At 38.7% G+C, this 11,548-nt stretch overlaps 1 long non-coding RNA gene across 1 annotated transcript in view; it reads left to right on the forward strand.

The window, feature by feature from the left end:
* Positions 1-7,966, forward strand: part of LOC135184467 (uncharacterized) — a 125,938-nt gene extending 117,972 nt beyond the window's left edge. Inside the window, exon 6 of the long non-coding RNA XR_010306043.1 lies at positions 7,732-7,966. This is a non-coding gene — a long non-coding RNA (uncharacterized LOC135184467). The remainder of the gene's footprint in view (positions 1-7,731) is intronic.
* The last annotated feature ends 3,582 nt before the right edge of the window (positions 7,967-11,548 follow it).

Raw genomic sequence — 11,548 nt, forward strand, 5'->3', positions numbered from 1 at the left:
TGCAGGGTGTGGGGTTTGTAGCAATGATACAGAAATACTGACTGGAAATAAATTTATTGCATTTCAGAGGTTTGTTTTTTTTTCACATTTGTTTGTTTTATAAATTTCCATTTAATACAAAACTAAACCCCAGATAAACCCAAAGCAAACCAACGGCACTGCCATGCCCTGTCCTCCTTCCTTATTATTGCTTTGCAAAAAAGCTTTGTGATCAGGAAGCCAACTGAAACACCAAGATCTTTGTGCCATGACCATTCTTTTGCTACAGAATTCTCCACAACTGCAATATTGCACTTCAACATTCCAATGGCTTAACCTATGACTGTAAAAATAAAGAGGATGGTTTAAATATATTGTACAATAAAAACATATTTTCCGGTCAGATTTCCTCTAATTAAGATCATCTGAAATAATCTTAATGAAATTGTATAATATGGAAGAGTCCCTGCCAGGGAGGATTTATATGCCTGAACTGTAGATGGTGAGTGAAGTGTTTGCCAGAACTCAATTAGTAGTTCCTATGTCATCACTGGATTTTTTTAGAGGGTGTTTCTTAGGCTGCTTTGAATCACAGTGGCACAAAATGCTACATCAATGATATACGTGTGTGTGTGTGTGTGCCTCTTTGTATCTACCCCATAAGGATACCTGCCATGATATTTTTTTTTTTTTAGTGGTCCTTTTGGACTTCATGTTTACTTCCATGAAGTGAAGTAAAGGTCATAACACAGTGTAACTTCAAGTCTAGGAAAACAAAAAATCAAAACAGCAGGCCACATAATAGAAAGGTGAGATTCAAAGACACAAATCACTTAACAGTCACAAAAATTGCCAAAAAATAGCAGCTTACAGCTGTGCACAGCAGGGACAGAAAACATTAAACACATGTTAAATAACAAATAGGAGACTTAAATATAGCTAAGAGTGGACCTTATTCTGAATAAATCATGTAAACTGCATCTTAATGGTTCTAAGGAATGTACTTGATCATGTGAAATATGCTAAATGTATATTGTTTTAAAAAAATCAATAGTTAACCCCCTTGTTCTTAAAAAGGGGACTATTGAGTCCATGAGTAAATATTTTGCCTTTCATTTCCTTTCTCTATGTACAGCTGGATTTGTGAAAATTCATTTCAGTTAGGGGCAAGGCAGGACTTGCATTCAAAGCAGGCTGGATTTTGGGTATGAAACTGTTTAACATTCTCTTTACAGAGGCTGGACTTTTAATGAAATTGTCCTTTTTCCCTTTCTTCTGTTACAAATGCAAAGAATGTGGATTATCCCATTTTTTTGATATACTCCTAGCAAAGCGTTTGAATTGGTCTATCCAGCATCCTGCATTCATTTGTGGTGTCTGTGAAAGGGCAGCCATTGCTCAATGGGCACGGCGAGCCTCATCCCATCCTTTCTACCGTGTGGGAACGAGCAGGGGAGAGGAGGGGGGGTGGGGAAAGGATCTTCTTTTTATGAGAAGCATGAAAAATAAATCACCAGTTTGAGTATTCAAATCAATCCTGCTGGCAACTATCTTTCCCTTGAAATGTTTGTTGCCTGTGTATTTCTGCCTTCTGAATATTTCCCAGCTTTTTTCTTGCATTCCACACTGCAGGTCACGTTTTCATCTCCCTGTATATCTATTTTTTGAGATTAATGCACCTTAATGACATCATTGTGTGCGATGACGGGAAGGTCCCCAAGTTTGCTTTTCTTCCCATCTCAGTTGCACTTCTGAACAAATCAGCTCTTGGGCTTTGATGTTTTTTCCTTTAGGGCTATCTTTCTTGTAGGCAATATAGCTTACCTATACATTTAGTGAGTCTGCAGTCTCTCATTAGATGCATTTTTGTCATCAATAATAAGTTCCCAAGGAGCCTAATGCGATGGGTAACGGATACAGTGTGGAATGGAGCCATTGTTTGATAATGCAATATCTCTCATAACAGTGTAAATAAGAGGCTGAATACATTTCAGGGCTCCTTTGTGTTCCACATTATTAGATGGTGCTCTATTTTCAATCTGAATATTCATAATATGCTCCTAGAGTGCAGCATCGAAGGAAGTGGCTTTGAGGAAAAATTATTTTTTTTTTAAGTGGAAAGGGGGGGGGGGGGGGGGGGGGGGAAGAAGAAATGAGGAGTGTTCTAATGAGGAACAGTTGAGGAGTATGATTTAACATACTTCTGAGGTTTCTATCAGCCTGGAGCCATTCTTTCTTGGCTTGTACACAGTGCATTTACATGGAGCTCTATTTGGATGAGTGCCTCCCAAAGTACTAAATGCTCTAATGTACTGAAATGCAATAAATATGGAAAATGCACACATGCAGACACAGCCACATACACACACCAAGTGCAGATACATATGTGAACACACACACACACTCTCACACCTCCCTTGCAGCCACGGTCACCCTCCCACCCCCTTCTCCCTCACACAGATGCTTTCATCTGTTCTATAGCTGCATGGGCAAAATTTCAAAGGTAAAAATAACAGAAGCATACATAGTTTATTTATCTATTACCTAGCATTGCAAAATACTGAAATATTCTTTAAAGGGGTGTGCTCCAACCACTCCAGTGTAAGAACAGAGTAAGAGAGCAGAGAAGAGTAAGATCAGAAAGAGAGGAAGGAAAACAAGGAGAGGAAAAAAAAAAACCCATCATGGAATTAAACCTGTGTGAGTGCTGTCACTTCCTCCTTGCCCTGCCTGACCCTCCTAACCTGAAAATGAGGCAAGTAAGAGTTTGGGTTTAACCAGCACAATGAGCTGTGTTGCTGGCTATCAGACACTGTAAGTGCAGACAATAAGCTCTGGAAAGCATGTCACTCCTTACCAAAGGGCCCTTTGCAGTGACCTTACTAGCTGACAACAGTGATCCGAGCAGAAATGACAATAGTGATTTTTTTCTAGCAGAGTTGTTGCTAATTTCTTTCAGTTCATTCCTAAAAATATGGGGGGGGGGGGGGGGGGAGAGAAAGAGAGAACTAAAATAATGAAAACAAAGCTGGATAGGTTAATGAAATGACAATAGAGAAGTGTCCTTAATGGGAATACAATTGCTGCCTGAAATATTTATTACTTACATTTATTTAGATCCTTCACGAAAAAATGTGTCCGTTTTCCTATACTTTGATTTTTTGCCCTGAAGTTTCGAGGAGGTTTTGTGCTTTTTCATCTAATATTCCTCCTCTAACTCTCCCAACGTGATTCATTTTTTTAAGATCTTGTTTTATTTTTAAGTCATCAATTACTCAAACTTTGTTGGCCTATCTATTCTCTGCCATCTGGACCCCATACCTTATTTTAAAGCATGTTCAAATAATGACAACCTTCTTTTCTCAATTAATTTATGGGCTGTGGGGACCATTTTTCATTTGTTATCATGCACTTCCATTTGATCTCTCATATCTTTCTTCTGCATCTGCAACCATAGTGTATAAATCTTCCTCTCAAGCATTGTCATGGTGCCCAAGATATATAGGTGTAACTCCCTATTAGTTCCACAAAACTGACCTTAATTTCTAAAAATGGTATCAGATGCGAATAAAGTTTGGTAAGATGATTTGTTTTGATTTACTTTGTACCACTTATCTTGGAGTTTTCTTCCTACTTTTCTTTTATCTAATTTAGACAGTACAGTCTTGCAAGCCCAGTTGCATGTTTATCCATTACCTCCCTGCCAATGCTGCTCCTTAGAGAGATGGTGCTGCAAGATTTTGGATGCTAAGAATAATAAAACAGTGTTTTTCAGTAACCTGTAGTAAGGCTGCAATTTCTATTTGCATTTAAAAATGGTAATTATGTTTCCAATAAAATGCAGGGATTTTGTAGGTCTGATTGAAGTGACATTAGTCTGGGAAAATGAACAGAAACAGACAAATCCAAATAGCTTTCATTTTATTCTGCTGTGTTGACAAATGATAAGACTTAAAAATCCAATTCTCCCACCGAGCACTTAGAAGAGGCTGGTTTGGATTGCTGAAGGGTTGTGGCTTACAAAACAAGAACCTCTCTCTTCTTTTTATTATTGTTTTGAGGGGAGAGAAAGAGTCTCTGTGTGCGCGTGTGTGTTTTGTTTTACATAAACAAACTTCAGTCCAAACTAAGGATTGCTAATTAAGCAAAAACCATGACCAGATGTTTATTAACACCTCTCAGGTTCATGGGATTTGGATAGTGTGCAGTTTTCGTGGACTAATTTGAGAAGGGAAACACCTTTATTGGAATAATGGCCAATTATAATTGCCTACTTCGCCTATTCTTCTTTTAGCTGGTGTATAGAGAAAAAAACATAAGCCTAACCTATCATCCTCATGCTATTGATATTAATTCTACACATTATTTGGTGCATATTCTTAATAATAAATACATAATAATGTACAGATAAAAAATTCCTCAGCCATTTACAATTAGTTTTTTGGGTGTGTTGTTATTGGTTTATCACATGCCAACATTGTTAACCTATTTAGATGTAGCCTGCCACTAGGTTTGCCTCTGCCAAAGCAACGATGCGTCACTTTGATGCCAAAAAGCACTGAAACAGGAAGAGTTGCTGTTGGGTCCCAGCATGGTGACTTCATCACAGGCCTCAGCTTCAAACTGTGGAGTAATAAAACTGAATAGCACAATATAAAACTCCATGTTTCATAAGACAAATATTGCTTTACGCATTCATGTCCCTTGTACTATGTTAACTGTAGGAAGAAATGGAATACAGTTTTAGTGACCCCCTGGGACCTATAAAGGCTATTTCTGAGTCTGAATCTTGCTGTTTAATTTAATCATTTATTATATTAATATTCAAATGGGCTGCATCTTATTAGCTACTGCAAAGATGTTAGTATGTCTGAAATAAATACCTAATTATGCTTTTGAAGAGAGAGGTTCTAAAGACTTTTGTACATTTGTGCTAATAGAACAGTTCATTTGCAGATTTTTTTCTGCAGAAATCAGCAGTCTGAGTGTTTTTGGTTTCTTTTCCCCCCCTTCTCCTTACTTTGAATAAAATAAGAACACAGATCAAATACACCATTGTGATGCCTAAATAGCACAGGCGAGTTTTCCCCTTTGTACTGCAAGACTTCATTCTCCAAGCGAGTGAGTTATACAGTAGCAAACTGACCAGTGCCCTCAGCTTCTAGCTCAATAACACATTAATAAAAATAAGTGCTTTAACCAAATGACCATGAAATTAAGTATGTTCTTATTCAAATTAAACAAATGGATATGCTTTGGAAAAACATTTTTGAGCCTGACGTGCTCATGTTTAAAACACATTGACATTTTATTGTTTTAAAAGGCCATTATTATTTTTTCCCTTGAGTGCAAACCAGGAAAGATGAAGGCTCTGAATTTCACCTCTTCAAACAGCAGCTTCTTGCAAAAACATACCTTGTGATTCTGCATTAAATGGGTAGCAGGGTGCAGGGACATGGAGGAAACGTCATCAGTGGATTTCTAGTGGCGGCTCATCTGCAGGACCTCCAGGAAAAACCTTTTACAAAGTCTGCATAAGGACAACTTGAACTGCAAATTCTATGTACATAAATGGTGCTAACACAGTTTAAACTTAAGGCACACAGTGTGTTTAAACAGTGCAGAAAATTAGTAATAAAGTGCAAAAGCTACAGTCTACAAAACTAAGAATTACAAGTTACTGTCCTTCAAAGATCACCACAGCCAAACTTTGACTATTTTTTTTAAAGTCTGTGAATTTAAGGTTCCTACCAGTGCAAAATTATTTCTATCATAGTTGTTTGCTGAATAAACGGTGGTGTTAATAAAAGGTTAAAGGACAGAGACTGCTGGAAGCCATTGTATCTACAAACAGCAAAGTTAGCGAGCTGCAGGATGAAGTCCTCTGAGCTGACCTGCAAATGAGCTTACCCTTAGTCAGCTGAAGCAGTGTGAAAGGCTCGCCAGAGCACCTCCTGCAAGCAAGGATGGCAATTATCACAGTTATTACTGCTGGGCAAATTATCAGCCTTCTTGAACCCAAGGGGGAGAGATGGGTCAGCTCCAATATTTACTCAGGGAAGTTTTCTCTCACACCTTTAACTTCTGCTACTGAGACCGTTACCTTCAAAGACTGAGACTAGACCTCACTCTGCAGTTCATTCCTTAATCTACTGAGAACTTTTAAGGATGCACCTTATCCTACTCACCCCTCACAAAGTCGCCCCTGTATCCAAGCCACCCTTGAAAACCCGTGAGTTTTGAGTCAGTCACATCCCACCATTGCAGGAGGCTCTGATGGCAACAATTTGTTTATCTGAAGCCATTGGCAAGATTGCAAGGAGGATCACTGTACATTAGGGTCTGCAGTGCATAATGGTTTATAACCACTATTACCTTAGTGGTCAACTGAAATTATTAACAATGGTCATCTAACTACCCTGTGTATAAAACAATCGCTCCGATAGTTTTGTAGGTAACAGCAATAACGTTTCTCCCAGTAAGCAGCTGATGCATTTATCTGGTGGAAAAAGCTTTAAAATATACATAGTGATCTAGGTTTGCCTGTTTTTTTCCCTGCAGAATATGTAAAGATTAGATTGTCACCGTTGGTTTAACAAGTAGCAGCAAAGCTAGGGCATCAATAGTTAACCTTCTATTACCCTCTGCTGAACAGACACAGTATCAATGTAGGGGTTTAACTACCACACCACTAAAAACACATATTCCTGCAGTTTTAGACCAGCCATAAGAATGCTGTGTATATGTTTTCCTCATTATTTGGATGTGCTGTTTGAATGTTGTGATCAGTGATTCAGAGCACATGATTCATCAGGAAGACATTTGCTAGGCAGACATGTGAGGAGCTGTCTGCCTCTTCAATCTCACTGACAGGGCAAAAATGCTGATTTATAGTAAATCATTAAAATCTGCTTATTATTGCACTGCTTGTTCCTCTTCTCCACTTCAAGCCAGCATCTTGATCTGCATCATGTCTCTTACAATTTTATACTACAGCAAGCAGTTATTTAAACAAGAGAGAAATGATCCTTAGTCTTTATTAGTGCATATGAAAGGATATTTTGTTTAAAGAAGACTAATTAAGAAAGCAGACTCTATTTTCTTGCTCAGTTTAGGGAAAAATAAAGATTTAAAACGTGTAAGTGCAAAGAATTAGTAGAAGAAAACAATATTTTAAAATGATTATTCAACAGCTTGGGTTTCTTTTGGCAAAAAAATCATAAAGAAGCAGTCCAAACACCACTAAAGATATATGGAAAGCAATAGAGGTTGGATGGGTATTCAAGTAGTGATAGAACCGAGAGAAGACACAGCTAAATATGATGTGATTTTTTAGTGGAAAGTGGGAAAAAAAATTAGAACTAGCTGCCAGTCGAGCACAGTGACAATGAGAACATGAATATAATTTTTAAGGAGCAGGGGGAAAAGTTTTGTTTACTTTGAGAGAGGTGATTTTATGAAATAATACAGAATGTAAATACATCGTCTGATAGAACAACAAAGATACAACACAAAAAAGGTCCATATTGTGTATGTGTTACTTACAGTAAAAATTTTAATTTGATGCCTGGGGACAGAAATCCTTGCCACTGAATTACAAAGAAGTGAATAAACTGACTCAAAATTAATCCATACAGATCTGTCCCCTTAATAATACTAATTCCAGAGAACAAAGCAGTGCATAATGCATTTTAAATTAACTTGGAAAATGCATAATTTATATTTGTTTTATTTCTTAATATTTGAACACAGGTACATTTCAGAATGCTAAGGACGAGAAAGGAGAGGACAGATCTTGGCCATAGAGGCTCAATTTGAAAAAAATAAAACCAGACAATATTTTTCAAGCTCTCTTAGAAAAGGACTTCAGCTGTGAAATATTACAGAGAAAGGATAAACACAGTTAGGAGAGAGAAAATGATTTTTAACATGCTGTGAAATGAATATGTTTGGTTAAAATATAAAAAGGGTCCTAATTCCTAATAAAACATTCTGAAATAGATAATTACATATTAGTTTGGATCAAAAATAATGTCCTTACTTATGAGAAGCAATTGAGAGATACACGGCAGGGTGCCCTGTTGGGCATGGCAGACAGATAGAATACAGGATGCAAGAGGGGCAGGGGTAAGGCGTTGCAGTGCAATGCTCTACTCCGTGACAAATACACTGCACAGACAAGGTTCAGGCCTGCTTCTTTGTTACTGCTCTGCACCTACACATGGAACATTGTCACCTGCCTTTCATATATATCGTGTTATTTACCACATGGGCGTGCAAGTCAAAAACCAGACACCCTGTGTCTAATGTAAAAAAGCCATGCCTGTAATTCAGAGATGTATCGATCCTTTGTCTGCTGGGGCAGTTCAGCAAGTTAACTTCACCCTTTCCAGCCAAAGAGCCAACCTTCAGTTACTCAGACACCACATTTCCATGGGCAAGAGGAAATAGTTTAATGTACTGGTACATCAGGCTCCTTTTGGACAAGCCCATAGGTGCTCAATTGCCTGCCATACTAAGTTGGTGCTGCTGGATTTGAAAGGTTGCTTTCCATTTGAATTAAAAGAGAAAGGAAAGGGAATAAAAGGATTTCTGCTGCAGTGCAAGCACAGCTGCAGATTGGAGTGTAATATAAGAAGAGGGCATCTGAATGTAAAGATTCTCAGTGTATAAAATTAGTTCTTGCTGTTTTACTTTCTGCTATCCCAGAGTACCTTTGGATCTAATAAATTGGAAGGTTGTTTGCAGAGGGCCAAAAGGCAGTTGGGCAGATGAGTGCCTTTTGCACAGACACCTAAGCAGAGATGGAGCACACCTACATGGGGAGCAGGGGTCTCTGCTTTTCCCCTCAGGGGTACCAGACAAGTATAACTCTTGCAAACAAAGACACTTTCATAGAGACAAGAAATTTGACAAGCATTTTGGTCTTGTATCAAGCCTGCAATACTGGGTGAGGACAAAAGCCTGAGTGAGAGTTGGAAAAAAATGACCTTCTTGGCAATATCTGCTTGAGGAAGGTTGGCTCCCCTGGTATTTAAAAGAGTGGCAATACCTGTGCAGTGGGTAATTGGTAATGATTTAGAATAACTTCATTAGTGACTATTTCAGTTATTAATGCTACTGATCGTTAACTCACTTTAAATGGTTATATTACGGGAGGACATAAAGGGTAAAGAGTGTATTTTACTGGTCTTTCCTTTTCTATACATCTTTACAATGTTCAAAAGAAGTGAAATTTACCTGTAACCAGACTTGATTACAACGTAGAAATTTAGCCCCTAGTCACTAAGTTATAAATCTTTCTGCCAGATTGGGCTGAACATCACATTACCTTGAACTAAATTTGTAAAGAATGATCATTGTCTTCACAGCTGTAAGAGAAAAGCGTGGGGCTTGTCCCAAACCATGGGTTCTAACAGGCTGTTCACATGAAACTAAAAAGCATGGAGATAAAACCCAACTAATGCAAATTTATCCAAACTGATAACTTCCATAGTGACAATTTGTTAAACCATGACTTTACTAGAGAATTCAATTGACTACATTTTGTACACTTTTTGTATTCTAACTACCTGGGAATAAAAAACCCACAACCACCTTGCGTTCATAGGGAAACATTCCCAGTTAATTCCTTCCTTGGTGCTATGGTTGGGAGTTATTTTCAACAACTCAATTTACAAGCTAGCCTTATCGTGGGCTAATGCAAATTAATGCTTTGAGTCATAAGTGTTTCCCTTGGAAACAGTAATTTCAAGTTAATGTCTCTTGATGTGAAATGGAGTACGGTGTCACAAACTCTCTCTCACCAACCTACAAATTAACTTCTATTCCCTTCGTACAAAAATAAATATGGATGCCATCCTGCTTTGCTTGCATATGGGTGGATAAGTGTCTGTGTGGGCAGGCCACTCTGTAATGGACTCACAAGCCTGGATTTTCACTGGTGCACCCAAATCTACATGAAAAGGCCATACATGGCCACTGGAAATAAAAGGCGGGGGGGGGGGAAGTACTAATATTTATAGCATGCTAATAAAATAATGATTCACGAGAGATGATTGTTGATCTCCAAACCAGGTCTGTTTGGCAGATTGGTTTGGTGTGTACTTACGGATTGGTAGGGAACAGTCTGCAACTAGCAGCCATGAAAAGAAAACAGGAGAAGAAAGGAAATAGTGAGCAACGACATGTTATAAATGAATCAACAGTTGAAAAGTTCTCCATCCCAGCATGGCTATGTCTTCTGCATAAGATTTTGTATTTTCAGTGCAATCTATTTAACACAGAATGCAGAACTCCAGACTTATGGTGTTGCACAGAGGGAAATCACAGCACTCCTCTCCAAGCTTTCAGTCCTCTGCACAAGTGGTAGCGTGGGCTCACAGTTGGGAGAGCCTACAGAGTACAGGCTGAGTTACTAATGGTGAATTCAGTTACCATAGAGTCAAACAGCCTAATTCTCTTAGTTGTGCCTTCCTCCCAAGCTTGCTTATATTATTGAAGGCACCTGTGGTTTGGACTGTTGGTTGCTGCTGCTGCTTCTTGAAAAAAGCCCATTTTTTCCTTTGACCTCTTATTAGTCCTGTAGTCAAACTGCCCTTCTGAAGTTTATTTTTAAATAAATATTTAAAACCAAACCCCAAGCAGCCATCTCTCCTCCACTTTGCATGAGAGAATGAAGTTATACAAAACAAGCTTTGGAAGCAGAGAAATTACAAAAATTTACAGCAGACCACAGTTTCTACTTTTGCACAGTCCTGAGCTTCCTCTAGAGATACTCTGCTCTCTGTCCCTCCAAAGATGGTGCTTGTGGGCTGCTGCTTTGACCTTCATAAATCCCACAGTGTTCAGCAGACTCTTAAGTTACACCAGTAATGCTACTCATTTTCTCAGAGCAAATGTAACTTAGTCTCCAGACTCAGTAGGGTCTTCACTGAGCATCAGCTAGCAGAGTCCCAACAGTGGTCTGAGCTTAAGAGGGCACAGAACTCAGCAAGGATTGGAACAGCTATGGGAAACCATTTGCTGCTGCCTCAAAACACCTACCTCTGCACAGACTGCTGGTCTCTATCTCACAGAGGAAAGAAACTCTCTTCTGAAAATTCATGGTTAGGATGTGTCCTGTGAGAGGGGGAAAAAAAAAGATCTAAACTGCATGAAGCTCTTGCTCCTAAGAGAAGTAGCTATGCATCCTTGGGAAATATCTTACCTCATCTTGAGTACAGGAAGGAGAATGAAATTAGAAGTGTCCGTCAGCAGCCAAAGGCAGATGTGGCATTTCAGCAGGTGGGGAATCCGGGGCAATAATAAGATCTGAGGTAGAGAACAAGGTAGACTCCTAGAAAATGAAAGAGAAGAAAGAAGAATTGAGACTGCAATAAAAGGAATGAAGAATGGAGGACAGAGCATTCATAAACCTAGATGAACAAAGAAGATGGTAAAAACTAGGGAGGAAAAGGAGCAGCATGATTGATTTTTAAAAGCTGAGGTCCTGATATCTATAGGAGGAAGGGAATAAAGGCAGTGGGGGCAAAAGGGAAGTAAAGACAACCTGGGATGATGGAAATAG

Source organism: Pogoniulus pusillus, chromosome 20, assembly GCF_015220805.1.
Source record: "Pogoniulus pusillus isolate bPogPus1 chromosome 20, bPogPus1.pri, whole genome shotgun sequence".
NCBI classification, from domain to species: domain Eukaryota; kingdom Metazoa; phylum Chordata; class Aves; order Piciformes; family Lybiidae; genus Pogoniulus; species Pogoniulus pusillus.